Below are 26,359 nucleotides of genomic sequence, written 5' to 3'. Positions count from 1 at the left end.
GCAAAAAAGTGCTCCTAAGTGGTGCTGAAGTCGAGTTATTACTAAAAATAGCCAAGTGAGAAAAGGTTCCGTGAAGGTCAGATTAAATCGACCTGTTGCACCATTCAGTATATCGAACGCACCTGCGTTGCGACTGGCCCAATGGATGTGATTTTCCAATATTATTATGCGTTCCAACTTTTAAGGTATTTCATCTGAAATAAGTACATGTATATTGCATTTCCGTAGAACAATAATTCGCACCCATTTGGAAATTGCCACCAACTATACTGTAAAGCTTCTAGGACATTCACTATAGAACCGGGTCATTGTTGCCGCCAGGGAGTGAAGAGGAAAAAATTTATTACGCTTTGCGAATAACCGTGCTATGAAATGCCGCACAACTGGAGAATTTCAAGAACTTCTTCACGGATATAACACTTTCCTTAGGTTATTTAAAGCGACAAATGACCACCAAACCATAATCTTAGCAGACGAATGTGCCAATGAAAATCGTAAACGTGAATTGTTGGTGAAAATGTTGGACCACAAAGTTTCAATAAAATAAAAAGAAATTTTGGGCGGGGCGAAGTTCGCCGGGTCTGCTAGTATATATATAAAAATGAAATGTTTTCCGTATGACGGCGATGCCTGACCACACGGCTGAACCGATTTCAATTCTGTAAAAAGTACTGTTTTGCACCTTCTGTGTGGAAGGTTTTTCGATTTAAAAAAATTTGAAATTTGTTGTTGTTGTTGTTGCCGAAAAATGAAGAATGCTGAGACGTCACGAATTCACAATTTCATAGAGTTTTCTGTACATTAAATGTCACCAAACTACTAAACGGCTGGACCGATTTTGTTCATATTTGGAACATATTTCAGCACCTTGAAGGGAAATATTTCGACTAAAAATTTAATCGCTAGGTGGCGCTGGGGTCGGGATATTCATAAAAATTGCATTTACTTGCTGATTTGGCTCATATTTAGAAAACAATTTAGCCAATTTAAAAGAAATATTTGGACTTGAAACTTACACGATAGGTGGCCCTGTGGCCGAGACATCCCCACAAATTATTTTATGCTAAGAGAAGGATATATCTACTATATATTTGTGGAAGTATGTATGTATGTATGTATGTGCCAGGTTGCAGCCTAAACCGATGGACAGAATCGAACAAAATTTTGACAGAGTATTGCCATGACACCTGGGCCTATAATAGGGTAAAAAATTGGGATTCGACAAGGGGGCGTGGCACCTCCCATAGGCGTGAAATTTTTAATCAGCCATAACTTCGAAACTATAAGTCACATGAACTTGAAATTTGGTATGCAGTCATATATATGGTAGGTGCTTACAGTAGAGTGTATATAAATGACTTTGTAAAAGTGGGCGTGGCACATCCCATAGGCGGGAAATTTGTTATCAATCATAACTTCGGAACCATAAGTCACATGAACTTGAAATTTGGTATACAGTCATATATATGGTAGGTGCTTATAGTATGGTATAAATAAATGAGTTTGTAGAAGTGGGCGTGGCACATCCAATAGGCGTGGAATATTTTATCAGCTATAAATCCGAAACTATAAGTCATATGAACTTGAAATTTGTTATTCAATCATACATATGGTAGGTGCTTATAGTAGGGTATATATGAATGAGGTTGTAAAAGTGGGCGTGGCACATCCCATAGGAATATTTTATCAGCTATAACTCCGTAACTACAAGCCACATGAACTTGAAATTTGGTATGCAGACATAACTATGGTAGCTGCTTACAGTAAAGTATATATAAAAAGGTTTGTAAAAGGGGGCGTGGCACATCCCATACGCCTGGAAATTTTTAACATCTATAATTTCACAACCATCAGTCACATGAAGTTGAAATTAGGTATGCAGACATATCTGCGGTAGGTGCTTACAGTAGGCTATTTATACATGAGTTTGTAAAAATGGGTGTGGCACATCCAGGCGTGGACCCTTTTATCAACTATAACTTGGGAACCATAAGTCCCAAGAACTTGAAATTTGGTGGGCAGGCATATCTACGGTAGGCGCTTTAAGTAAGGCATATATAACTGAGTGGAAAATGGCGTGGAAAATTCGGAATCATATGTCACGTGAAATTGAAATTTGGTACGCAGACGTATCTTTAGTAGGTTCTTAAAGTAGGCTATATATAAGTGAGTTTTTAAAAGGCGGAGCCGGCACGTCCTATGACCTGGAATGTTTTATCAACTGTAACTACGGAGCTTGAACTTGAAATTTCGTACGCAGCCATTTTAATGGTACGTACTTATATTAGGGTATATATAAATGAGTTTGGAAAAGAGTGCATGGCACATCCAATAGGCATGGAATTTTTTAACAGCTATAACTTCGGAACTATAAGTCCCACGAACTTGAAATTTAGTATGCAGATATATCAATGGTAGGTGCTTATATATAAATGTGTTTGTAAAAGGGGGCGTGGCACATCCCATAGGCGTGGAAAATTTTATCAGCTTCAATTTCAAAACCATAAGTCAAATCAAACTGAAATTTGGTACGCAAATGTATCTATGGTAGGTGCTTATATTAGGGTCTTAATATATAAATATCCCATGTCACTGGGTTCGTTTACGCTAATCTCCGAAACCGCTTAACCGCTTTCAATGAAATTTTTTGGGTGTGTATTGTTGGTTCCTACTTAAAAGATATGATAGTTGTGAACCCGAGAAATATATTTTTTTTTTCATCGAAATCTTTTCTATGCTTCTCGCATCGTGCTTATCTAATATACATATAAAAATCGAACTCTTCCTAAACGTGGCCCCTCCATACAAACCGAATTTTTCATATTGCACATCTCTGGAAGTGTTCATGGTAGACTACTCGAATATGGCATGGAGATATATGAAAACATTTGCATATTCATGGACAAAAATTGCGGTTATTGGAAACGTTACGAGGCACATCCCATACAAACCGAATTTTTCATACTGCATATCCCGGAAAATGTTAATGGAAGAGGTCTCGAACTTGGTATGGAGATATATGAAAGCAATCGCATACTCATGGGGATAAATTGTGGTTATCGGAAAAGGAGGCGTGGCACTTCCCATACACATCGAATTTTTCATACTGCATATCTCTGAATGTGTTCATGGAAGAGTACTGGAACTTGGTATGTACAAGATATATAAAATGCGATTGGTCATGAAGAAGAGTTGGGGCTATTGGAAAAAGGGACGTGGCACCTACCATGGTAAATTACTCGAAAATGGTATAGAGATATATGAAATGAATCCCATGTTCTTAGAGAAAATTGGGGTTATTTGAAAAGATGACGTATGTCATCATGCATGTACAGTTTTGCTAAGTTATTTAAGACGGCAAATATGCGTTCTGACAACCACCAAACCGTAATGTTAGAAGACAAATGCGTCACTAAAAATCATGAACGTGAACTCTTGCTGTAGTCCCAGCGAGGTTTAAAAATTAAACCCAAATTTTTGAGCGTGTACAAAAAATTTATTTTGGGCGGGACGAAGTTCGCCGGGTCTGCTAGTACATTATAAAAATACACCCTCCTACCAAATTTCTTCCGGATATCTCGAAAACTGAGAGACTAGACTGCATATGGGGCTTTCGCACGAGGCGATTTTTTAGGCGACTTTTGCGGTCAACTCACGCAGGGTTGCACGAAAAAAAAATTGAATGGCTAAAAATATCAAAATATTCGCCATAAAAAGGCGTTTGCATTGTTCAACTTTGCATCCTACTTTTGGTCGAACGGCCATTCAACTAATCGCTTTCAACAAAGTTGGTCGCCAGCCAACATTTAGCCATTGAACTCTTTTTTCGTGCAACCCTGCGTGAGTTAAATGCAAAAGTAGAACGCAAAATCGCCTCGTGCGAACACTTTTATACAAACAGTCGGACAGTCAGGCAGACGGGCATGGTTAAATCGACTCAGCTCGACGTTCTGATCATATAAGTATACATTTTGTTGTTGCGTGTTGATGCTGTTATAAAAATAAAGGGACCTAGAGTTTTACGCCTTCGATTGGCAAATGGATTGTATGAGAAGCCTTTTCTTGGCAGAGGAGGTTTGCCATTGTATGCCTAGAGGCAACCGCTGTTAGAAACTTTTCTTATTTAGATGTTACCCGGACCAGGGACGAACCCAGGCACTACGGAGTGGTACTACACACTAGAGATGTTTCGAAGGTCATATTATTCCCATTCATGAATTCGAATGCGAATGCGTATGTTAGGAATAAAAATAAAAAAGCTATAATCAACTTAAGTCATCGTTTTATAAAATATTATAAATTCAACCAGTGCTTACCCTATACAGTTTTTAAACTAGTAGTCAAAGTTCAAAAGGGCATATTACATTTCAGAAAAAGTAATTTTGCTGCGATTCAGGCGATTTCTTAGAGGCTCGTATATTTACATAAAAGGTCGGCTGCACTGAAAAGATGCCCACTTATCGACAAATAAAGTACAAAAATTAACTAAAATATGTAAATATTAATCGTAAAATATGAATAGCGCTGAAATATTTTACAGGTCATCACAAAAAGAGGATAAAGTGCGAACGTTAACAAAAAACATTTGAGGGCCAAATTCATCTACGTATTTCTATTTTCTATGACATGCAGCAGCGTACAAGGGTTATTTTGCCTGTACTAAATACTAAACGTTAATTGAAACAACCTTTAACATATGTATGTATGTGAGTTACGCTGCTTATTTAGTTGTCGTTAACTGCGCGCTCTGCCCATGTACACATTCGAATCCGCAAAAAACTCGGTATCGTTTATTGTGTATGCGATTTTTCGATGCGACTGTGTAAAATGATGCGAATCATTCGTATAACGGATGCGAATGCAAATAATCGCAACATCCCTGGTACACATCTCGAACCACTAAGCCACAGCGGCCCTTTATAGATGTTGTGATTATAAATTAAGAACAGGCGAAGCACTGTACATCAACTAATAATTCTAAAGTACCAGGTTGACCGAGCGTTGCTCGCAGTACATAACTTTTTAAAGTTTTCAAGTTTTTGATAACAAATACTGGCATTTTGATAGCCTTAAAAAAAATATTTTGGAAAAAAAATTTGGATTCTGGTACGTATAAAGTAAGTAAATATCTTATCGTAAAACTTTATGGCAACCCTTTTCAGAAATACGCTGGGATGAATAGTACACATCTTGAGCGTATATGTACTGCATACAAAAAATGCTGATTGAAAATATTAAAATAAAAATTTGTATTGCATAGAAGCGTTGTAACCCTGCTCGAAAATATTTTGGGACCAAAGCTCTCACCAATGCCTTTCATTTGATGTCCATACCCGGATAACACACAACTATAAGTTTGGAGAACGACTGGCTTTATAAAGGTTTTATAAGGCTCTTCTTATAGTCTGTGCTCTTATAAGGGTTTATAAGGCTCTGAATAAAGAGAATTTATTCAAAAAAGCATTTATAAGGCTCTGCATGCAGACATATTTTTATATGCTTCTTCCTCTATACTCTTTTCTCTTCAATTTCATGATTAGTAAAAATCCTCTACTAATGTAAACTTTTAGATCTCTATTAAGTGTCTTCATTCAGAGCAATTAATAACATTTTGTTTTGTTGAGTAATTAGTCAGCAATAAGCATAATTATACACCTCTATAAACTTTCATACTTAGAGCGATTTCGCATTCTCTTTTCGAAGTAGGATTTGTCTTCATAAAGATCGCCAACGCTCTTCAGTCATATCACTTCGTGATTTCGCTAGATAAAAATATACTTTGTTTTTGAAGTTATACACCTCTATAAATTTTTCTGTGTTGACATTTACTTACTGGCGTTTTATTCAATCGTGTTCGCATAAAAAGATGGAGCCCTGGGAAAACTGTGTTGCAAATTGGTTAAAAAAAGAAACCGAAATTGTGTGAAAAATTAAATTCTACAGTGGCGATAATTTCTCTTTTGCACACTTTGAATTTCTCGAACAGATGATTTTTGTTTTCAAGCCTATATCGTTTTTGGATTGAATGATGAAAATTAACTGAAAATATGTTTTTCATCTTACCGCTTTTCAACTAATATGTTATCCCATCTCTGGAACCATTGTGTTTGGGAACTTCCCAATCTTCTGGTAAGGCTTCAATGCCAAGACGTAAATTTTTGCAAAATTGGCCAATTTTAAAAGATTTCCTTCGACTTATTTTTATAAAAAAAGAAGAAGAAGAAAAAGTCTTCACTTCCAACGAAATGACGTTTTGTAGATCAAAACTTTGCACTAAAAGAAACGTAGAGAGAAACAAAGATATTAATGCTCTTCACGTAACCTTTTTTAAGACTTGAAAATTTAAAATTTGAAGGTTTAGTATAAAGTTTCGCTATTCAAATAAGAAATACTTTATTCAAGGCTCTTTACGCAGACATTTTTGGATTTGGATGTTTAAATTTGAGAGTTTCTTTGATTATTCTCTGTTTAAAAAGCAAATACTCTATTCGCACCGGTGATGCCAGATTGTGACTAATTTCCCTATTTGAGAGATATTTTGTAACAAAAATTATTAAAAGAGGAAAAAAGGACATTAATATAAAAAAAAGACTTCAGAATTATCAATGCATAATTGACCAAAATTCAACTAAGGTTTTTCGATGATCTTAGTGATGATGTGATGTAGAGTAAAACTATATATTTTAAAAATTTATGAAAATTTTTAAATTGTTCTCACGTTATGAATATTCATATCGTTACCTTATTATAGAAAGGCCCCATCTAAAATGTTAGTGCCTTTAAAGATTAGTTACAAAACCTTATTAAAACAAAATTTCTTAGGTTGGGAATTTCTTCAAAATCCTGGGTTTTAATAAAGATTGAAACTAATTAATTGATGTAGTAGATGTTTTTAAATTCTATTAGGTCATTAGTGAGTTATCTACCGACCTTTGTATAAAGCCGAATTTTAGGAAAATGAGTTATATATACATTATCGAAATATATGTTTTGAATTCTTATAGAATTTCGTGGGATTTGCTTATTAAATATGCGCGTAATTGGGGGATTTTCCGGATTTTCGTAGATAATTTAACACAGAACGTCCGGCGTCACTTGAAGTTCACGTATACTTTTTTTCAAGAATTGTATATTTATGTTTTGAGCATTTTGTATGACTTTTCTATATTCTCAGAGAAAATGCTCGATTCATGGCTCTTCGCGTAGACACTTTTGAAATGGGAAATTTAAGATTTGCGTGTTTTGTATACATATGATCAATTCATAAAGGAATTAGTATGTTCAAGCGCTCCACGTAAACTATTTTGGATTTAAATAGACAAATTGACTTTATAAGTGTCTTTGGATAGACATCTTGCTGTAACGCCATATTTTTTGTGTATTTTTAGGTAATGAAAAAAAGTTTGAAAGGTGAAAAAATTAAAATTTTAATTTTCTTAACTTTTTCTGAATTTTCATGACAGGAAATGATTCATTGTTCTATTAATTATATTGAAAGCCACATTTTAAGATTTTATTTTTATTGTATGAGTTTAATAAAAATTAAGAATTTCGCAACGGCATAAATTTTAGCAAGGGTAGCGAGCCCGATTTTACCGCAAACCTCGTTGCGTTCATAAAATTACATTCAGGAGAAATGCAAAAAAAAATTATACAAAGTCCTTAATTATTATTCAATTGACATATGTATGTACATATCCTTTCACAAAATGTTTCTGGAAGAGAAAACTATTTCAGTTCAGAACTACTTTTCCATCGAAAGATATTTTAGCATACTATTTTACCTTTCAATTTATTATTTATACTTTTCAATTTGCAAAGAGCTTCACAGAGTGAATCTTTAGTAATTTCATATTAAAGAAATTTTTTCTTTTGAAAAATTTTTTACTATAAAAAAATTCGGTGGATTTCGTAGTTAAAAGGACCGTATTTTAATATAAGTTTTATAATTATGTCACCATTCGAAGTGGAGAAAATTGCTTTCGAACACAGACCGTCTACAGACCGTCTTGCCGACATATAAGAACCCAGTTTGCATTGCATTGGTTCGTAGGTCGATATTGTGTAAGAGAAAGCTGAAAATATGTGTAAGTATATCGGCGAGCCCGTCTCCAGACGGTCTTGGTTTTTCCCCCTGTAGGAAAAAGTTACTGTCACAGATCGAAATGGACATCAGTTTTGGATTTCTCGTGCTAAAATCACCCATTCCTGAATTTTTCAACTCATAAAAAAATTGCTTACTAGAGGGTTAATCAGTGTCAGACCAACGACTCTACACAAATAGCCTTATAAAACTTTTAAATGTTTTATAAACTCATGTTATAGACTACTTTAAGATCTTTATAAAACCACCAACATACGATTTATAAACTAATAACAGCATTATTTTGTACTACGAAGCCCCGCGTTTTAGTCTTATAAGGGTTTTATAGACTGTTTTATAGAGCAAAATGGTAACCTTATCTTGGTACCCATGATAACAATAATAAATATGCGTTTCAAAATAGACGGCAACCCTATTAAAATATACCAGTCTTCCCGGAGATAATACCTTATTAGATAACCTTAAAATGCAAAACATTATCTGTATAAAAAATTTCAAAAATCGTTAGCCGTTTTCGAGAACCTTACGGATATATATATATATATATATATATATAAATATATATAAGCGGTTACGATGTGATAACCACGAGTTCTATGATCACACTGTTTATTATTTCTCCATTAATACAAAGCAAGTTCAAGAAAATATTACAACTACATAACAATAGAATAGAATGGAATAGAGAATATGAAACTGAAATGAGTGTACAGAGGTGCATTTACGCGTACTAATGTAATTATTTAAGTAAAGAAATGATTTCTAGTGGAAATGCTCCACATTACTGCATTCCTAGATTCGGCTCACGACAGCGGTAAAAGCTGGCTGAAGGCGATTGACAGGAACTTTAACTTCTTTGTCGTTGACTATGACTTTAGGTTTGCGTTGAAGCACTCTGAATGGTCCTTTATACGGGACAATGATGGCCGAACAGAATAGTCTCTGATGAAAATATGGTCGCATGATTTTAAGCTGGAATGAATAAACGGCTTTTCTTGAGTATGCCAGGCAGTGTCTACCGGACATAGTTGTCTCATCATGGAACGGAGTTGACGCAAGTCTTCAATTTCTGTCTTCGCTGTTGGCACATCGATGAAGAATTCTGCTCGTAAGCGAAGATTTTCGCCGTAGACTAGCTCAGCTGGAGTTGCGTCTACGTCTTCTTTAAATGCGAAACGTAAGCCCAGTAAAATCAGCGGCAGGTATGAAGTCCATTGGGTGGCATCGTGACATAGAATGGCAGCTTTGAACGTGCGGTGACACCTCTCTACCAATCCATTTGTTTGAGGGTATTATGGTGTTGTACAAAGGTGGGAAATACCGAGGAATTGCATTAGTTGTTTAAAAAGCGCACTTTCAAATTGGCGCCCGAGGTCAGACGTGATGCCAAGCGACACGCCAAACCGAGATATCCAGCCGTTTAGCAGCGTCTTTGCGACAATTGGAACTGTGCGGTCTGGAATCGGCAACGCATCAGGCCAACGCGTAAATCGATCTACAATCGTTAGGCAATAACGATTGCCGTCTGACAGTGGAAATGGCCCGACCAGATCAATATAGATATGCGAAAAACGTTGCTTGGGTGGTTCCCTTCTTTCTAAGAGTGTTCGGTTATGCCTGATAGTTTTGTTTTTCTGGCACTTAATGCAGTTTCGGGCGAAATTTCGGCTGTCACGTTGTATGCCAGGCCAAACAAAGCGCTCTGTCATCAGCTTCACTGTAGCTCTTGTACCAGGGTGCGACATGTCATGAATGGAATGAAGGAATGAGCATCGATACTTTTTAGTTCTGAAGAGTCTAATATGCTTAGTTGAAGTGTCGCAGTAGACTTTCTTAGAACTAGAAGGAAAAGTTAACTTCAAAGGATGATTAATTTTACCGGCAAGTAAAGATTGTCTCTCCTCGTCAACCTCCTGATCGTCAGCGAGTTGCTCGTAGTTTATTGGCGTGATGTCGACTGCAACTGTACGGGAGAACAAATCCGGTGCCTTTGACGTGGCGTATATCAGTGGTGATTTGAGAAACAAAATCGAGCTGTCTCACTTGCCGATCTGACGCTTTGTCAAGTCGTTGCCGAAACGCATAGATGAGCGGCTTGTGGTCCGTGTATATGTGACAGCACCTATCCTCAAGTATGTATCTGAAATGACGAGTGGCAAAAGACACAGCGCTGTGAGCTCTCGGTCATATGTACTGTATCGGCTTTCCGCTTTTGAAAATCTTCGCAAAAAGAGTCCTAGCGGCTGGAGACCACAATCGACAACTTGATTGAGGACGGCGCCAGCAGCAAAGTTCGAAGCATCAACCCACAGAGAGAGCTCTGCATTTGGAAGCGGATGAGCCAACATAGCGTAGTCCGCAAGTTGTTGTTTACAGGCTTTCACACTAGCGGAGTATTGTTGTTACGTTTATTGCCTTTGACCATATCAAAAAGATTCGCTTAATGTTCGAGTGCTCGTGGCAAAAACCGCCGATAAAAATTCAGCATCACGAGAAAACGTAATAAATCCTTCGCAACTTTGGGACGATGAAAATTAAGCATTGCCTCCACGCGCGCAGGCGCCTAGAAACTGCATCTCGTTTACACCAAACTTCGATATTTCGGCGTTTATCGTAAGGCTGTGGTCCCTTAAGCGCTGAAGTACCTGTTTCAGGTGTTCTTTATGTTCATCGATGTTCGTTGAGGTCACGCAGACATCGTCGAGATATGTGAACACAAAATTGAGGCCTCTGAAAACTTCGTTGATCATCCTTTGAAAAGTTTGCGCAGCGTTTCTGATCCCAAAAGTCATTTGCGTAAACTCAGAGGCCGAACGGCGTCGTAACTGCGGTCTTACATATGTCGTCGGGATGAATCGGGACTTGATGGAAGGCTTTCTGGAGGTACAGACTTTCCGGCAAGAATACTGGAGAAGTCCTGCAAAAATGGAAGCGGATAACGATCTGGAACTGTTATCACGTTTAACGCACGGTAGACACCGCAAGGCCCCCACGAGCCGTTGCGCACCAGGTGTAAGGGGCTGGCCCAGTTGCTACTGGATGGTCGACAGATTCCCAGTTTTAAAAGCGTCTCGAATTCTGTCGAAGTCTTGCATACACTGGGTGCCCGCTTGTCACAATACGGTGAACAAAAAGCGATTTAGTATGAATACCCCCTGGCGAAGGGCGCGTAACTTCAATGAAATCTTTTAAAATGTCAGGAAATGGAAAATTTATGTTAAATATTTTTATACATATTTGGTCCACTTTTTCGACAACGCAGACCGATTTTAATTTAGTTTCGCAGTCGATAAGGCACTTTTGTTTCAAATCCACTAAGAGATCGTAGTGAGCGAGGAAGTCAGCTCTTAAAATTGCTTGTGATACATCAGCAATTAAAAATTTCCACAAATATTCTCGACGTAGGTTGAGGTTAAGTTTGATTAAAGTTTCACCATACACTGAAATTGGGGAGCCGTTTGCGGCAACAATTTAAGTTCCGTTGGTTTTGCTCGGCCTGAATTAACTGATCGCGGAATAACGGACACGTCCGCGCCGGTGTCTATTAAAATATTTATTTTAGCGCACGTATCATAAATCCGCAAGCGGAACGTTTTTGCAATCTCAGAGTGTTTGCCGTTATCTGAGATTGTATCGGCCGAGCAGGCCTATGGGCTTTTGTTGCATTTCGAACTGTTTTTGTAGCTACACGGTTCGCGGCATTTCGTTGCATTGTCACCAAACTTCTTATGATACCAGCTGGTTTCACCGTTTGATGTACCTCTGACCTGTACTGTACAGGACTTTAAGCGAGATCGAGAGCGAGCTTTGACCTTCAAAAGTTTTTGCATATTTCGCGTAAGTTCCGTTACTTCTTGTCTAAAATTAGCGACTTCTCCGTTGGACGAAATTGAGTGAACCAAATTGTTATGCAGGTCAATAGATTCAATGATTAAATCTGCAATTTTTAATTTTTCTGCCACTGCAACGTTTGCAGCGATTGCAGCTGCTTGTACATAGGGCGGTAGTCTCCTCAACCAAAGGTCGTGGATGATGCTATCACTGAGCGTATTGCCGGCGACGCGTTTCATTTCCTTGTAAATATCACTTGGCCTCCGATCGCCAAGAGCCATATCTTTCACGACACGCTGTAAGCGTCGTTGCTGGCTGTCTGTGAAATTATCAATTAGTTTTTCCCGAATGTATGCGTACTTTCCATTTGGAGGTGCTGTTTCGATTATTGGCTTCAGCTCCATCAGCTTCTTTGGAGGGACGCTGGCGAGGACGATGTTAAATTTTCTTACATCGCTGGATATAAGAGACGCCTCGAACCAAAACTCTAAGGAGTAAAAGTACGCTTTGATATTTTCTTCCGACATTGGTGGCAGTGGAATACGTGGTACCGGGTTTTATAATGCAGTGGTTTCACGTGTTACTGCCGGAGGCGTCCTCGGTGACGAGAAGACCTGCGTTAAGCATATCTTCTTACTTTGTGTCCCGTAAGAGACTTCCCGGTTTAATGGAAATTTTAATAGTTATGAAAAAAAATACCGCAGCGCGCAAATGGAAATCGTGCGGGGTCACCAATGTGGTTACGATGTGATAACCACGAGTTCTATTATCACACTGTTTATTAATTCTCCATTAATACAAAGCAAGTTCAAGAAAATATTACAACTACATAAGAACAGAATAGAATGGAATAGAGAATAGGAAACTGAAATGAGTGTACAGAGCTGCATTTATGCGTACTAATGTAATTACTTTAAGTAAAGAAATAATTTCTAGTGGAAGTGCTTCACATATATATGTATACAAGAATTGCTCGTTTAATGTAATAATAAGATATTCCGTAAATATGAGGCCAGAGGAGCCCTCGGTGACGAGAAGACTATCGTAATAGAAATTTTAATAGTAATGAAAAAAAAAATTCCGCAGCGCGCAAATGGAAACCGTGCGGGGTCACCTACGTGGTTACGATGTGATAACCACGAGTTCTATTATCACACTGTTTATTAATTCTCCATTAATACAAAGCAAGTTCAAGAAAATATTACAGCTACATAAGAATAGAATAGAATGGAATAGAGAATATGAAACTGAAATGAGAGTACAGAGCTGCATTTATGCGTACTAATGTAATTACTTTAAGTAAAGAAATAATTTCTAGTGGAAGTGCTCCACATATATATGTATACAAGAATTGCTCGTTTAATGTAATAATAAGATATTCCGTAAATATGAGGCTAGATAAAAAGTAAATGGTTTGATTTCCTGTGTTGCAACTTCAACGATATCAATGCTTCCTTAAACCACTACATATCTGTCTGTAGACTTCTGTGAAGTGTCGTTTAAGTTTGATAGTCTCTTAAAGCAGACGACAGCCGAGTGAAATTTGGCAAATACGAAAAAACATCACCTGAACCAAGATAAGCTTGATAAATACCTTAGCACTCTACTCTGTTTAAATAGTTTTTTTAATATCATTGAAGTCACACAACGTTTTGGATGTTTAATTGTGTTGAGTACACCCAACACAATTGAAAGTTGATCTGAGATTGAAAGTGCGGTAGATTGTTATCCCACTAGGGATATTAATTTTTCAGCTTTTTCCGATCCCGGGATTTTCGGGATGTCGTTATCACAATTCCGGGATCCCGGGACTAGTCTCGGGATTTAGATATTCATTACTTTTCAACAACTTAAATAAAAAAAATGCTTCTATATTGTATGAGAAGCTCTCCTACCATAAAATAAATAATAAATAAATGAGTTTGAAACCTACTTTTCAATTTAAAGTGGCGTTTTTATTGTTCTCTCTCTGACATCAGGACCTATTTTAATTTCAAAGATATGATTAGTAATTCCAAAAATTATTTAAATAATTCAATGCAATGTATTTATAATACAAAAGTGGGTACCAAATGCAAGAAAACCTTCTTTAGAATATAAAAAAATTAAAATTTTTTGGATTCACAGGGACCATCAGGTATTTTTTTAAGCTGATAAAGTCAGAAGGACGAAATTTGTGGATGTTATCGAGTTTATATAAGTCCTTAACATATAATTTTTTCAAAAACAAATATTGCGAAATTTCTGGGATAAAATTTTGAATGGAAATTTTCAATACTAACCAAAACATTTGCTCTGCTTAAATTTTACAGAATTTCGTCTTTAATTTGATACCCATACTTCTTCTCTAAGCACATTTCACTGACTCTTTTGAATCATTTTTGAGTTACTGACGCCAGAGTGAAAAACTAAAAACGCAATTTTATTATATGTGGCCCATAGTTTCGCGAATATATTGATTTGTGTGTGTAAAATTCACTATCGCACGGTGTTGTATGTATAATGAGCTAGACATTTATAAAAAAATATTAATTATGAAATAAAAAAATTAAAAATATAGCCAATACTGGTCAAGAAAAAGAGTTTCTATTATTGCCATCAGTGCAAATTACACATCCCGAAAATTCCGGGATTAATATTCCTATATCCCATTCATGGATAAGTTCTTTTTGACTTTGGAATATCACCAGGGGATGAAAAACCTTTCGGTAAGATGTGTGCCGCGGTTACCCACAGTTGATGACAAACGTAATCATGCGACTTCTTTAGAGGGCTGTACGTTTCATAACTGTAAATCAAACATATTCCACCATAATACACCGAAGCAGTGATGGAGAAGTAGGCACAATAGTGCCATTTTTGGCACTTTCATTCACACGGGCACTTTTGGCACTATTCATCCTGTTTTGGCACAATCTTAAAATACCAAAATTTAAAACCAAAAGCCACTATATAACGAAAAATCACATACCACATTATAGATTAAAATATACAAAAAGTGACAATTAAAAGCACTAAAAAGTTAAATAAGAGCCGTGAGAAATATTTACAAACCGCTGAATTCTATTGTGAAAAGTAAGTTTTCGCGACAACAAGCTTTTAATTCAGAATTTTTAGAAAGATTCTATGTTTGCAGTTTTATAGTCCATTAAAGAAAAGTGCAAGTTTCTGCAATATCCCGATGATTTTTGATTTTTTTTTTCTGAAATTGAAGACTTGGAATCGGGGTTGTTGCGAATATTCGCGTTCGCAAACACGGAGCTTCCGCATTAATTTTAACATTCGCATTCGCTTTAGCATTCGCAATAATCAATGCGGAACTTTTGCGAATGCGAATATTGTACAAGTGCACTGATATAACGTATATTTGGCAAACAAAATGACAAATTGTAGCCAACATTTTTTGCCTGTGGAGATGCTACGTTAAAACGTTTCCCCTACGTTCCCCTTTTGTAATTTAGAGTCAAAGAGTAAGATCCTTCAATAGGTATTTCCAGATAACCTTTATTATGAATTAGGTAACTATCGAATATTATTTGTCAAAGGTCTGTTGAAAAAACTGCGTGCATCGCTAGTTCTTTTTTAATTTTTTTTAGATAAGTGTAATTATTTTTACTCATAAAACTTATTATGATTCAGTTCCGTGTTTCCTTTTATTAGTCTTTCAGCTCGAAAACAACAACTCACATCGTGGCTCAATTACAAAGGACCGGAACTAACTAAAAGTTCAAAGTTCACTTTTTTATTGATTATGATGTACTTCATCAAATCAAAAGCCCTACATTGTTTTATGCAATAAAAAATTTAGCTAGTTGTGGCTTTTTTGCATTTCAGCGACAATGTGAAATACGCCCTTTCCATACGATATTAACGATATGTTGAAAATTTTCGTTCAATCGCCTCAAAATATCAAAGCACATTGAGCGCATGGAATGAAACAACAAAACGGATTTGATGGCTTATGGTATCGACAGCGGTGAGTAGTTAATTGTGACTGCTAGGAAAAGTTGAGCTCAGCTAATAAAAACACTAATTACAAGCTATTCATTACAGGTGAACCTTTCCAAGAAGTCACCCGGGAACTAAGCAGATTTGAGACCTTCATTATTAAAAGCGGGTGCATTTTTAACCAAATAACAAGATTTTATACTAATTCGGCTGGCAGCAACAGAAAACAGAATTTTCGTCGAAAATTTCATCCCTAGAAAATAATAATTTATTTGCCATATATATACACCTATTTAGAACCTGGCTACAAGCGTAAATTTTTCAAACCAGTCCCAGAAGACAGGATTACAAATGCATTAAATTAACTAAAATCGAAAAACGCTGATGGCACAACAGGTTCTCCAAATTCTGAAACAACCAAAAGGATTGGTTCTCCAAATTGGAAAACAACGGCGTTTAAACAACGTTCTTGCCATGATGCTAGATTGTGAAGATGAAAGTCAGGAGGAAAAGCAACCCGGTGCAATTCTCAAAAAGGAATTGTTGCACCGCAATAAAAAAAGGCGAAAAAAACTTAAAGTCCTCTCAACTGGTTCAGCGTCAATCGAAAAGAATTTACAATTTTGTCAAGTTTCAAACTTTTCAAGTTTGTCGCCTCGAGCGAGTAGTTACCCGAAAAGGTAGCAAAATTACTCTTTATTAAATACAATGCTCCAATTTTTAAATTCAAGTACTAAATAAAAAAATATTATTAAAAATTACTGAGTTTTCCATTTTGTTTTTTTACCTAAATCACCTAATGTACTTACCTAAATTATTTCTTAAAAATACTTGACATCCGCAATCGCATCAGCGTTGCCAGGTTGACGTTTTTAACGTCATTTGGACGTTTTTTGTATCCTATTGACGTTTGGACGTTTTTTGTGTAAAAAAATGACGATTTTTAACTTTCTAGTAATTTTCCTCTGTTACTAATTCTTGTAAGTAGAACTGATTTTGAATTATTTTCTTAATAAATCTTTACAAGCTTTGTGTTTTGCAGCAGCTGCTTCAAAGGATATTTATTCTTTGGATACAGATGACTTAAATATGATGCAAGCTGTAGCAGCATAAAAGGTCAGAAAAAAGTAAGCTAATTTTTTAAGACTTCATTGAAAATGTAATGAACGTAAAAAGGGCTGAAATATTGCTATGTTCTTTCTTAGCAGAACGTAATTTAGCATTTTCGACAACCGAATCCCCTACCGAATGTCTACAAGAAAAAAAATAAATATTAAAAATCAACGTGATTATTTAGCCCCTTTAAACTTGCACATTATTGCTCTAAAATTTAATGGGCTATCAAACTGCATACCCAAAAAAATTCTAAAATATCTAAATAAAAAGTTGAAAATCTAGATGAAGCTTTGCAGTTTTCTTATAGTTTTTGCACAAAGTTTGAAATGCGGATTTATATTTTGTTTGTTATATGAGCTTGGCTTTTATGGTAAAATAATAAACATTAAATAAACAAAAGAGAAACAGCCAAAATCGATCAAAATGGTGATGACTTAAACAACAACAAAACAACAACCGCATTTTGTGTTGATGCTTGCGGCGTGCACATCCGCGGATAAGTGCAGCCAAGCCATGTGCGTTATTGAATTTTTGATGAATGAGGCTAAATTACTATATGTATATGTATGTCATACATAGAAGTAAAATATAAATAAATTTAAGCAACATATACATAAAAAAACCTAAGGCATTTGAATTTCCTCATACGCGTCTTTGCTACCCATCTTTACGCTATTACGACAAAATCATTGTACATTCATTTGAATGAGACGTTTTTGGGTAGGAAATGACGTTTTTTCAGACCAAGAGGGACGTTTTCTCATGCCGAAGACCTGGCAACACTGATTCGCATCCGCATCCGCGGATGTCTAAAATTCTACATTCGCAACATCCCTACCAGGAATCTCCTTGAAAATTCTGAATTCAAAGTTTGTTGTTGGCAAAAACTGCTGAATTTTTACAATTTTTGTGCAAAGTGTGAAATGACGATCTTGTACATATATTGTACTTATTTATTATATTATGAATTTTATATAAAATCATTCGAAAAATAGGTGACAGGTAATAAGATCAACGGAAATAAGGTCAATTGACTTTATTTCCCACCCTGGTGCGAAATAAAGTCAATTGACATTATTACCTTTTCAAAAGCGAAATAAAGTCAACAAAAATTTGCAAATAAAGTCATTGACGCTATTCCCTCATTCAAATGGAAATAGCGTCAACAATGCTTAAAGTATGTCGATTCGTAGAAAAAAATGTTGTTCTTACAATAAACATTGTCCCGTAAGTGTTGTAATATTAATCCACACACAATCATGAACTACCACCAATTGATTTTATTAAAAAAATTTAAATTACGAATATGTAAAAACACGATGCGAAAAACTAAACGCCTGCACACAGCTGGAAGAAAAATTTAACTTTGTGGCACCTTCATACAAAATACAGATCCAGATACAAAAACCAAGATCCAAATAGCAAAAGTTGAGATGTGAGGAAAACTATCTAATACATCAAAATCAAGAGGCACCTTATCCCTCAGCGCTGCTTCGAATAAATGCAGTAAATCATCCTTTTGTGTAGGGAGTTATTGCAATCGCAATCGTATTTCACCCGAAAATGGCCGTCGATTGAATTTTCAGACCTTGTGTATGTGTAAATTCAGGAAATCAAAATTAAATTGAACAAGTAAGAAAGTCTAAGTTCGGACGGAGCCGAACATTAAATGCCCGGCGCAAGTATTTTGAGTAAATTATCGTCCTTAAATTTCGCAATATTTCAAGCATTTCTGAAATTTACCGTTATATGAAAAGCGGCCTCAATTTTAGTTCGATTTCAATAATTTTCAATACTTTGCTTTTATGTGGCAAGCACAATAACCATACCGAGTTTGGTACAAATTGGTAGAACGGTTACCGAGATACATATATGTGATCATAAGTGGGCGGTGCCACGCCCATTTTCCAAAATTGTATCATAAACATATTTCTTGGTCAAGAATTGTTGCAAGCATCAATTTTTAATAAATTAGCTTTAATATCTATTGATTTATCGAAGATTTTGTATTTCTCTAAATTACCGTTATATGGGACGTGGGCGTAGTTATTGCCCGATTTTAAAAACTTTCGGCCACTTGGTATGCCGTACCAAGGCCAACAACTGTGCCAAGTTTGGAAGAAATTGGTGCAGCGGTTACCAAGGTATACACATGTAACCATAAGTGGGTGTGGCTACGCCCATTTTCCAAACATTTATAATATTCTTATTTTTCGTCTAAAACTTATTGTAAATATCAATTTTGGGTGAATAATCTCCAGTAGTTACTAAAATATCGCAGTTTTCGTATTTCTGAAAATTACCGTTATATGGGAAGTGGGCGTGGTTACAGTCCGATTTCGCCGATTTTCAATACCAACCTACCCTGGATAAATGGAAACCTACATACCAAATTTCGTTGAGATATCTCAATTCTTGCTCTAGTTATCGTGTACACGGATGGGCGGACAGACGGACAGACGGATGCACAGACAGACATGGCTTAATCGACTTCTCTATTCATTCTGAGCATTTATGTATACATTTGTCGATATCTATCTCGATTCGTTTTGGCTGTTACAAACAACCGTCATGTGAACAAAATTAACGCACAAGTGCAAAATTTAGTGCGCGTTCAACAATAAGTAATATGTATATTTTATCTTAAATCTTCAGCTTGCGCACAATTTTGTATGTGCAGACATATGTACATATCGTTACCTTAATATAGAAAGGCCCCATCTCACATCGTCGCTGAAATGCAAAAAATCCATAACTAACCAAAGTTTTTTATTGGATAAAACGATGTGGGGACTCATAATTCGATGAAATGCATCATAATCAATCAAAAAGTGAATTTAGGATTTTTACAATGATGTGACGATAGGGCCTTTATAAATATATTAAGGTAACGATATATGGATACATATCGTCGTTTAAAGTACAAAACCGCGTATCGTGATTCTGCAAAACCGCGTAACTGACATTCGCTGCCAAAAATTGGATTTGCTCACACAAGCTCTTGGCTCAATCCTTATCCATTCGTCCTGAAATATTCATTCATTCATTCATTTTTTATTCATTATTATCTTATGAAATTTAAAGAAATTAACATTAGTTTGTACATTAGTGAACATACAGTAAAATAGATACAATAAGATAATAGCTAATGGCGTTGAGTGTTCAAAATGAGAACAGTGATAACACCATTTACTGTTATAATTACAATCGAAGTATAGAGATGTAGAAATGTAGAAATGTGGGGTGCAAGAAGAATATCATTTACCGGAGTTATAAAGGTTTAACATTGATAATAAATAAATTATTAATATAAAAGTTTTTTTAAAAATTAATAGAAATATAGTACATCGGTTCATTACATACATACATAGCAAGCAACTTACAAGTGAACTTGTTAAATCAAAATAAAAAGTAGTAAGAAAATATGTTGCAATGTTATTATGTTATTAAGTCGGAAGCCGATTATGTGATAGGCCGTAACAGAACTTGAATATCGTCATGGCTTAAACCAAGAAACCATAATTTCACCTGCTTCAGAAAAACGCTTATTCTACGAATTGTTTGTATATCATCGGGAAGTTTATTGAAAATCATACACGATACTATGGTATAGAAGTTTCGATACAGAGTTGTGCGTGAGGCAGGAACAGTGACGTTTGTATTAGAATTGCTTCTTAATATGAGTGAAGTGTATATAGGACTTCGTAAGTAACCACTTCTCATAAAAAAAATTTTAAAACTTTAAAGTAGTACAAGTGTCTTACAGGGAGAATATTTAGTCTCCTAAAGAGATTCATCGAGTGCGTTAAACGGCTAGCATTACAAATCCTACGTATAAGACACTTCTGCAAAGTTAAGAGTGGTTGAATTCTACTAGAATATGCACTGCCCCAGCAACTTATGCCATATTGAAGTTTAGACTATATTAGCCCATAGTACATCATTTTTAGCACACTGCTTGCACATAGTTTCTGAAGGCGATAAAATGAGCGAACGGTTGCTAGCATGTAAACTTTCATGGCAGAGATATGCGAAGACCAGCTTAGGTTGTGATCGACTATAACACCCAGATATCTAAAATTATAAACAACTTCGACGTTGAAACATGTTGCGTCACAGTTTGAATCCGGAAAATAAATAACACGAGACTCGTTTTCAATACAGGTATTAGTACATAGTTTATGTCGCAAGCAGCTTGCAGAGTGAAAAATAATATCACCACTAGTTACTTCCTTGCCACTAAGACTAAAATACATTAGTTTAGTTTTATTGCTTACAATAAGTTTATGAGAAGCAAACCATTCTCTTAGGAGGCTCACATCGTGATTTATGTCCACAAAAAGATTGAAAGCATTGTTTGATCTATAAGCGATTGCCAAGTCATCTGCAAATGCTGTGACTTTTCCTACAAAAGGCATTGAAAAAAGCGAGTTAATATAAATCAGAAATAAAATTGGTCCAAGGACTGACCCCTGCGGGACTCCCAAATCAATTTGTCTAGGTGCGCTTTGATTATTGTTTACTTTCACCTTTTGACTTCTTAAATTTAGATATGACTCAAACCAATCTAGAACTTTTTCACGGAAACCTGCTGAGTGCAATTTACATAAAAGAATATTATGGTCGACCATGTCAAAAGCTTTTGTTACATCAACAAAAAGACTAGCACAAGTCCCTTTTTCATCCATTGCTTTATAAATAAACGAGCAAAAGTTAAGAAGAGCATCTTCAGTAGATACTCCTGACCGGAATCCATATTGCAATGGACTGAGAAACTTTATTTTATCCAAATATTGCAAGACTCTGCATTTAACAGTCTTCTCAAAAACCTTAGAGATTGATGGCAAGAGAGAAATAGGTCTGTAGTTATTTTTATCTTTCTTATTCCCTTTCTTATGTAGTGGTATGACAATAGCACATTTTAAATCGGCTGGAAACACTCCTGTGACTATACTAAAATTGAATAAATGCTTTAAAATATCAACAACATATAAAGCAATGTTCTTTAAAGTACGGTTTGAGATACCATCATTTCCAGAAGAATCAGAATTTTTTAAAGAATTTATTAAACTTAAAATCTCTGACCCAGAAATTGGTTCAAAGAAGAAACTACAGCCGGGAGAAGTATTTACAGAGTAAATTAAGTGGTTGTTGCAAGTACAGCGCATATTATTATTCTTTGGAGCGGACTCTTTTCCAATTGTAACGAAAAAATCATTGAGATGATTGGCAACGTCTAAAGGGTGAGAAACAAGTTCGCCGTCGATATCTAAAACAAACGGATTAGTTTCGGCTTTCTTATTACGATTTAGAATGTCGTTGACCACATTCCATTCTTTCTTCACGTCACCCTTCGCAGCTAAAAATCTATTCTTATAAAAATGATCATGCCTGAAACGACATTCTTTATTAATATTGTATGTGAGGAGTTTCACACGCTTCCGTAGGCGAGTGTTTGTTGGGTGCTTGCGACATTTCACGCGTAATTTATTTTTAAGTTTAATTTTCTTAAGTAGATCACAATTGACCCAGGGCTTAAGAATAGTTTTCCAGTTTTTGGGAAAAGTAACAAAGCTAGATTCTGTTATGTGTGCTTGAAGCGTAGACAAAAATAAATTGTAGGCTTTACTCACGTCCTTTTCAGCATAAACACTTTCCCATTTTTCTAAACGAATGGAATTATAAAGAGCGCTAAAATTTATTTTCTGTATGACTGGTGGACTGTTATTATTGAAATTGCGAACATTATTTAAACAACTAATTTTCAGTCCAATCATACAATGGTCAGAAATTCCAAGATCAAAGTTCAAACCCGCAGATGGGCTAAGTGTACTACTATCGAAGCGTCCATAAATATGGTCTATATTTGTTCCAGAAACTGGCCGGGTAATACTTTTAATAAAAGATGTCAAGCCATGACTTGCCAACAGTTCAAGATAGTTATCTACTGTAGCGTTAGCGCTTAATAAATCAATATTGAAATCTCCTAATATGACTAGATTCGCTGTGGTTTCCCTATCTAAAACAGAAGAAAATTCTTCTTGAAATACCTGTAACGATTTTGAGTGAAGCCTATAAACACATACAAAACTAATTAGTTCCTTTTATTATTCAAATTAAGTTTTAAAATATCCGCACTTGCTAGGCAAAAACGTGTAACATCGTACTCATATATATTGCGTACGAAAACTCCGACACCACCAGCCGAGTATGAATCATTAGTATTCGCGAAGAAATTGTAACCGGGAATATGGTAATCATTAACTTCATAAGAATAGATCCATATTTCCGTTACAAACACAATATCTGGAGGATGAGCAAAGGCTTCCAGGTTCAAACATAATGAATTAAAATTCTGTCGTAGGCTTCTCACATTTTGATGAACAACGGTTAAAGTATTTCTTTCTACTGTTAAAAAGTTTAAATCTTCTATGACATTTATGTTGATATTTATGTTAGAGCTGTTGTCTATAAAAAACGTTCTAGTATTCATTTATGAAAACAAAAAAGAATCCAAAAGCACTAAACAGAAAAGTCTGCTAGGTCTTCAAACGTTTTTATGACAGCAGCTCTATCATGTTCCGATTTTTTCATAAGTAACCTTGAGTTACTGAGCCACAGATACTTAAATTTTTTTTTGCTTTTTAACTTTTGTAGCTTCTAAAAACAATGCGCGGTTATAACTGGTAAAGCAATCATTTATAAAAATATTTTTACTATTTGTGCTCGTGCCGGAAAAAACTGAGGTATTTAGTTTCTTCTTGGCAGTTCTCTTAGCAGCCATAATTTTCTTCTTACTTTCGTTCAACTTGAATTTTACCCAGATATTTTGCTGAAAATTACTTCCCCTTACGTTTATACGTTTAATATTCAATTCCTCAATTTCATTATCGGAAACCACCACATTTAATGCATCACTGAAAAGTTTTTTGACACATTCTTTCGCATTCTCTTCATTTGTTATCGGCACTCCCACTATTTCAATTGTATTTTCTAATGTTTTTTGTTCGTTCCAATTCAACTTATTTTCTAACTTCGTAACCTTAATTTTTAGTTCATTGTTTTCTTCCTTTAGTTGTTGTATCGCTGCGAGAAAGTCAGTATTTATTTGCTTCAAGCTAATTATCTCTTTGTATAAGAGTTGAAGAGTTACTTTGTTGTCACTTGTATTGTTTGCATTTGCACTTGTTGTTGTTTTCTGCACTTGTTCCTCTTCACCTACTGCTTTGCGTTGCCTTCCACTGCTAGCGCTTTCTTGCTGTCCCACAGCAGCCGGCATTTGCTGATGTTGGCTCTCTGCTATTTGTGTAGGCATTGTTGTTGCTTGTTAAAACGACTTTCTTCGCATTATATTACATTTGTTACACCGGTATTTATTATTTGTTGTTTTGAAGAATTCAATATCGGCAGATTTTAAATTCACACAATTGCAATGAAAAAAGTGTTTGCAATCGAAACAATCAATTTTATTGGGATTGTCGCGCCCAACTCTTTCGTTGCAAACAAGGCAATTCATTTTTTTATGTTAAACCTTGCAGATAAAATCATTGAAAGTGAGCACAACACGAACACTTCCCACAGTCACAGAAGAAAGGATTAAAAAATGAGTCACAGAAGAAAGGATTAAAAAAGGATACTAGGCAGATATGCGATTGCTTTATAAAAAAGAGAACCATTTGAAATATGAGTGTTTTTACGCTCTAAAAAATAATTTCTACAACTTCACATACGGGGTTTTGCATTTTGCTGATACGCGGTTTTGCATTTTGTTTATACGCGGTTTTGCACTTTAAACGACGATATGTACATACTAGAAATGTTAATTCCGGGATCCCGGCCTTTTTTTGGGATTTGTAATTTGCACTGGTGGCAGAAGCAATAGAAACTCATTTTGTTGACCTGTATTGGCTATATTTCTGTTTTTATTTAATAATTAATATTTTTTTATAAATGTCTGGCTCATTATATATATAACACCGTGCGATAGTCACTTTTACATCCAAAAAATCCATATATTCGCGAAACCATGGGCCAAATATAGTAAAATTGCGTTTTTAGTTTTCCATTCTGACGTGAGTAATTCAAAAATGATTTAAAAATAAGAAGTTTAGGGAAATGTGCTTAGAGAAAAAGTATGGGTACCAAATTAAAGAGAAAATTCTGTAGAATTTAAACAGATTAAATTGTTTTGTGTATAAGGACGGGTAGTATTGAAAATGTCCATTTAAAATTTTATCCTTCCTTGAAATTTTGCAATATTTAGTTTTGTAAAAATTATATGTCAAGGACTTATAGAAACTCGATAACATCCTCGAATTTCGTCCTTCTAACTTTATCAGCTCAAAAAGTTACCTATCCAAAAAAAATTCAATTTTTTTTTTGCTTTTGGTTCTCATATTTTTAGTCTACATTGCACTGCATTTTTCAAATAATTTTTGGAATTAATCATATCTTTGAAATTACACAATCGTTTGAAATAAATCCTGGCGCCAGAAAGAAAAACTTAAAACGCAGTTTTACTATATTTCGCCCTTGGTTTCGTGAATATATTGATTTTTGTGTGTAAAATTGACTATCACACGATGTTATATGTATAATTAGGTAGATATTTATAAAAAAATTTAAACATTAAATAAACAAAAGAAATATACACAAAACTGGTCGAAATAAGTCGATTTTTTTATTTCTACCACTAATATGTATATACGAAATTCTTAAAACCACAAAATACATTTGTTGACTTAATTCGAGCTTTTTTCGACATACCTTAAGTTATACGGTTGACAAACGGGCTCGATTATTTGCATAAACAGCCTTGCTTTGACTCATGCATTTTCCTCTTTAAAATGCGCATAAGCAGCCGAACAAATGCACGAAATTTTTGGGAATTAACTCGGATCCGGGCAGTTTACGTTGACAACACTGGTAAAAACGGTCAGTTGTTGTCTTTTGTACAAGTAAACAAACAAAGCGCGCGAGTTCCGCGTCCGCGGTAGCCGAGTGGTAAGACTTACGGCCCTGTAGTCAAATGAATTAGTTGTAAACTACCCCACAACTAGTATGAATCGCATGCCGAACTAGTCAGCAAACTATCTTTTTTCCATGCAATTTACTGGTATTGTTAACATGGGGATGTCCTACGAAATGGCAATTGTCAGATTTCGGTCAGAAATATACCAGTCTTATCCTAGTTCAGAATAGACAGAAAAATACTAGTCTAATTATGGACCAAAACCACTACTTTGGGAGTCAAAAAATAAAATGAATTCATGAATATACAATAAAAAACATTTAAGTACACTTTTTTATTTTACATATGTTTATTTAGCAGCCTTAGATTTGTCAATAATTATTGGTAAT

General features: G+C 35.4%; 1 long non-coding RNA gene across 1 annotated transcript in view; it reads right to left on the bottom strand.

The window, feature by feature from the left end:
* Positions 1 to 5,636: 5,636 nt before the first annotated feature.
* The window catches only part of LOC118746273, a 95,771-nt gene continuing 75,048 nt past the window's right edge, over positions 5,637 to 26,359 (bottom strand). Inside the window, exons 2-4 of the long non-coding RNA XR_004993817.1 lie at positions 6,064 to 6,273; positions 5,834 to 6,005; positions 5,637 to 5,762 (exon numbers count right to left, since the gene is read on the bottom strand). This is a non-coding gene — a long non-coding RNA (uncharacterized LOC118746273). The remainder of the gene's footprint in view (positions 5,763 to 5,833; positions 6,006 to 6,063; positions 6,274 to 26,359) is intronic.

The sequence above is a fragment of the Rhagoletis pomonella genome, unplaced genomic scaffold (genome assembly GCF_013731165.1).
Source record: "Rhagoletis pomonella isolate Grant_MI unplaced genomic scaffold, Rhpom_1.0 Rhpom_scaffold_00001, whole genome shotgun sequence".
Classification (NCBI taxonomy): domain Eukaryota; kingdom Metazoa; phylum Arthropoda; class Insecta; order Diptera; family Tephritidae; genus Rhagoletis; species Rhagoletis pomonella.
The sequence above is the reverse complement of the archived record's forward strand: the minus strand, read 5'-3'. Positions and strand labels throughout refer to the sequence as shown.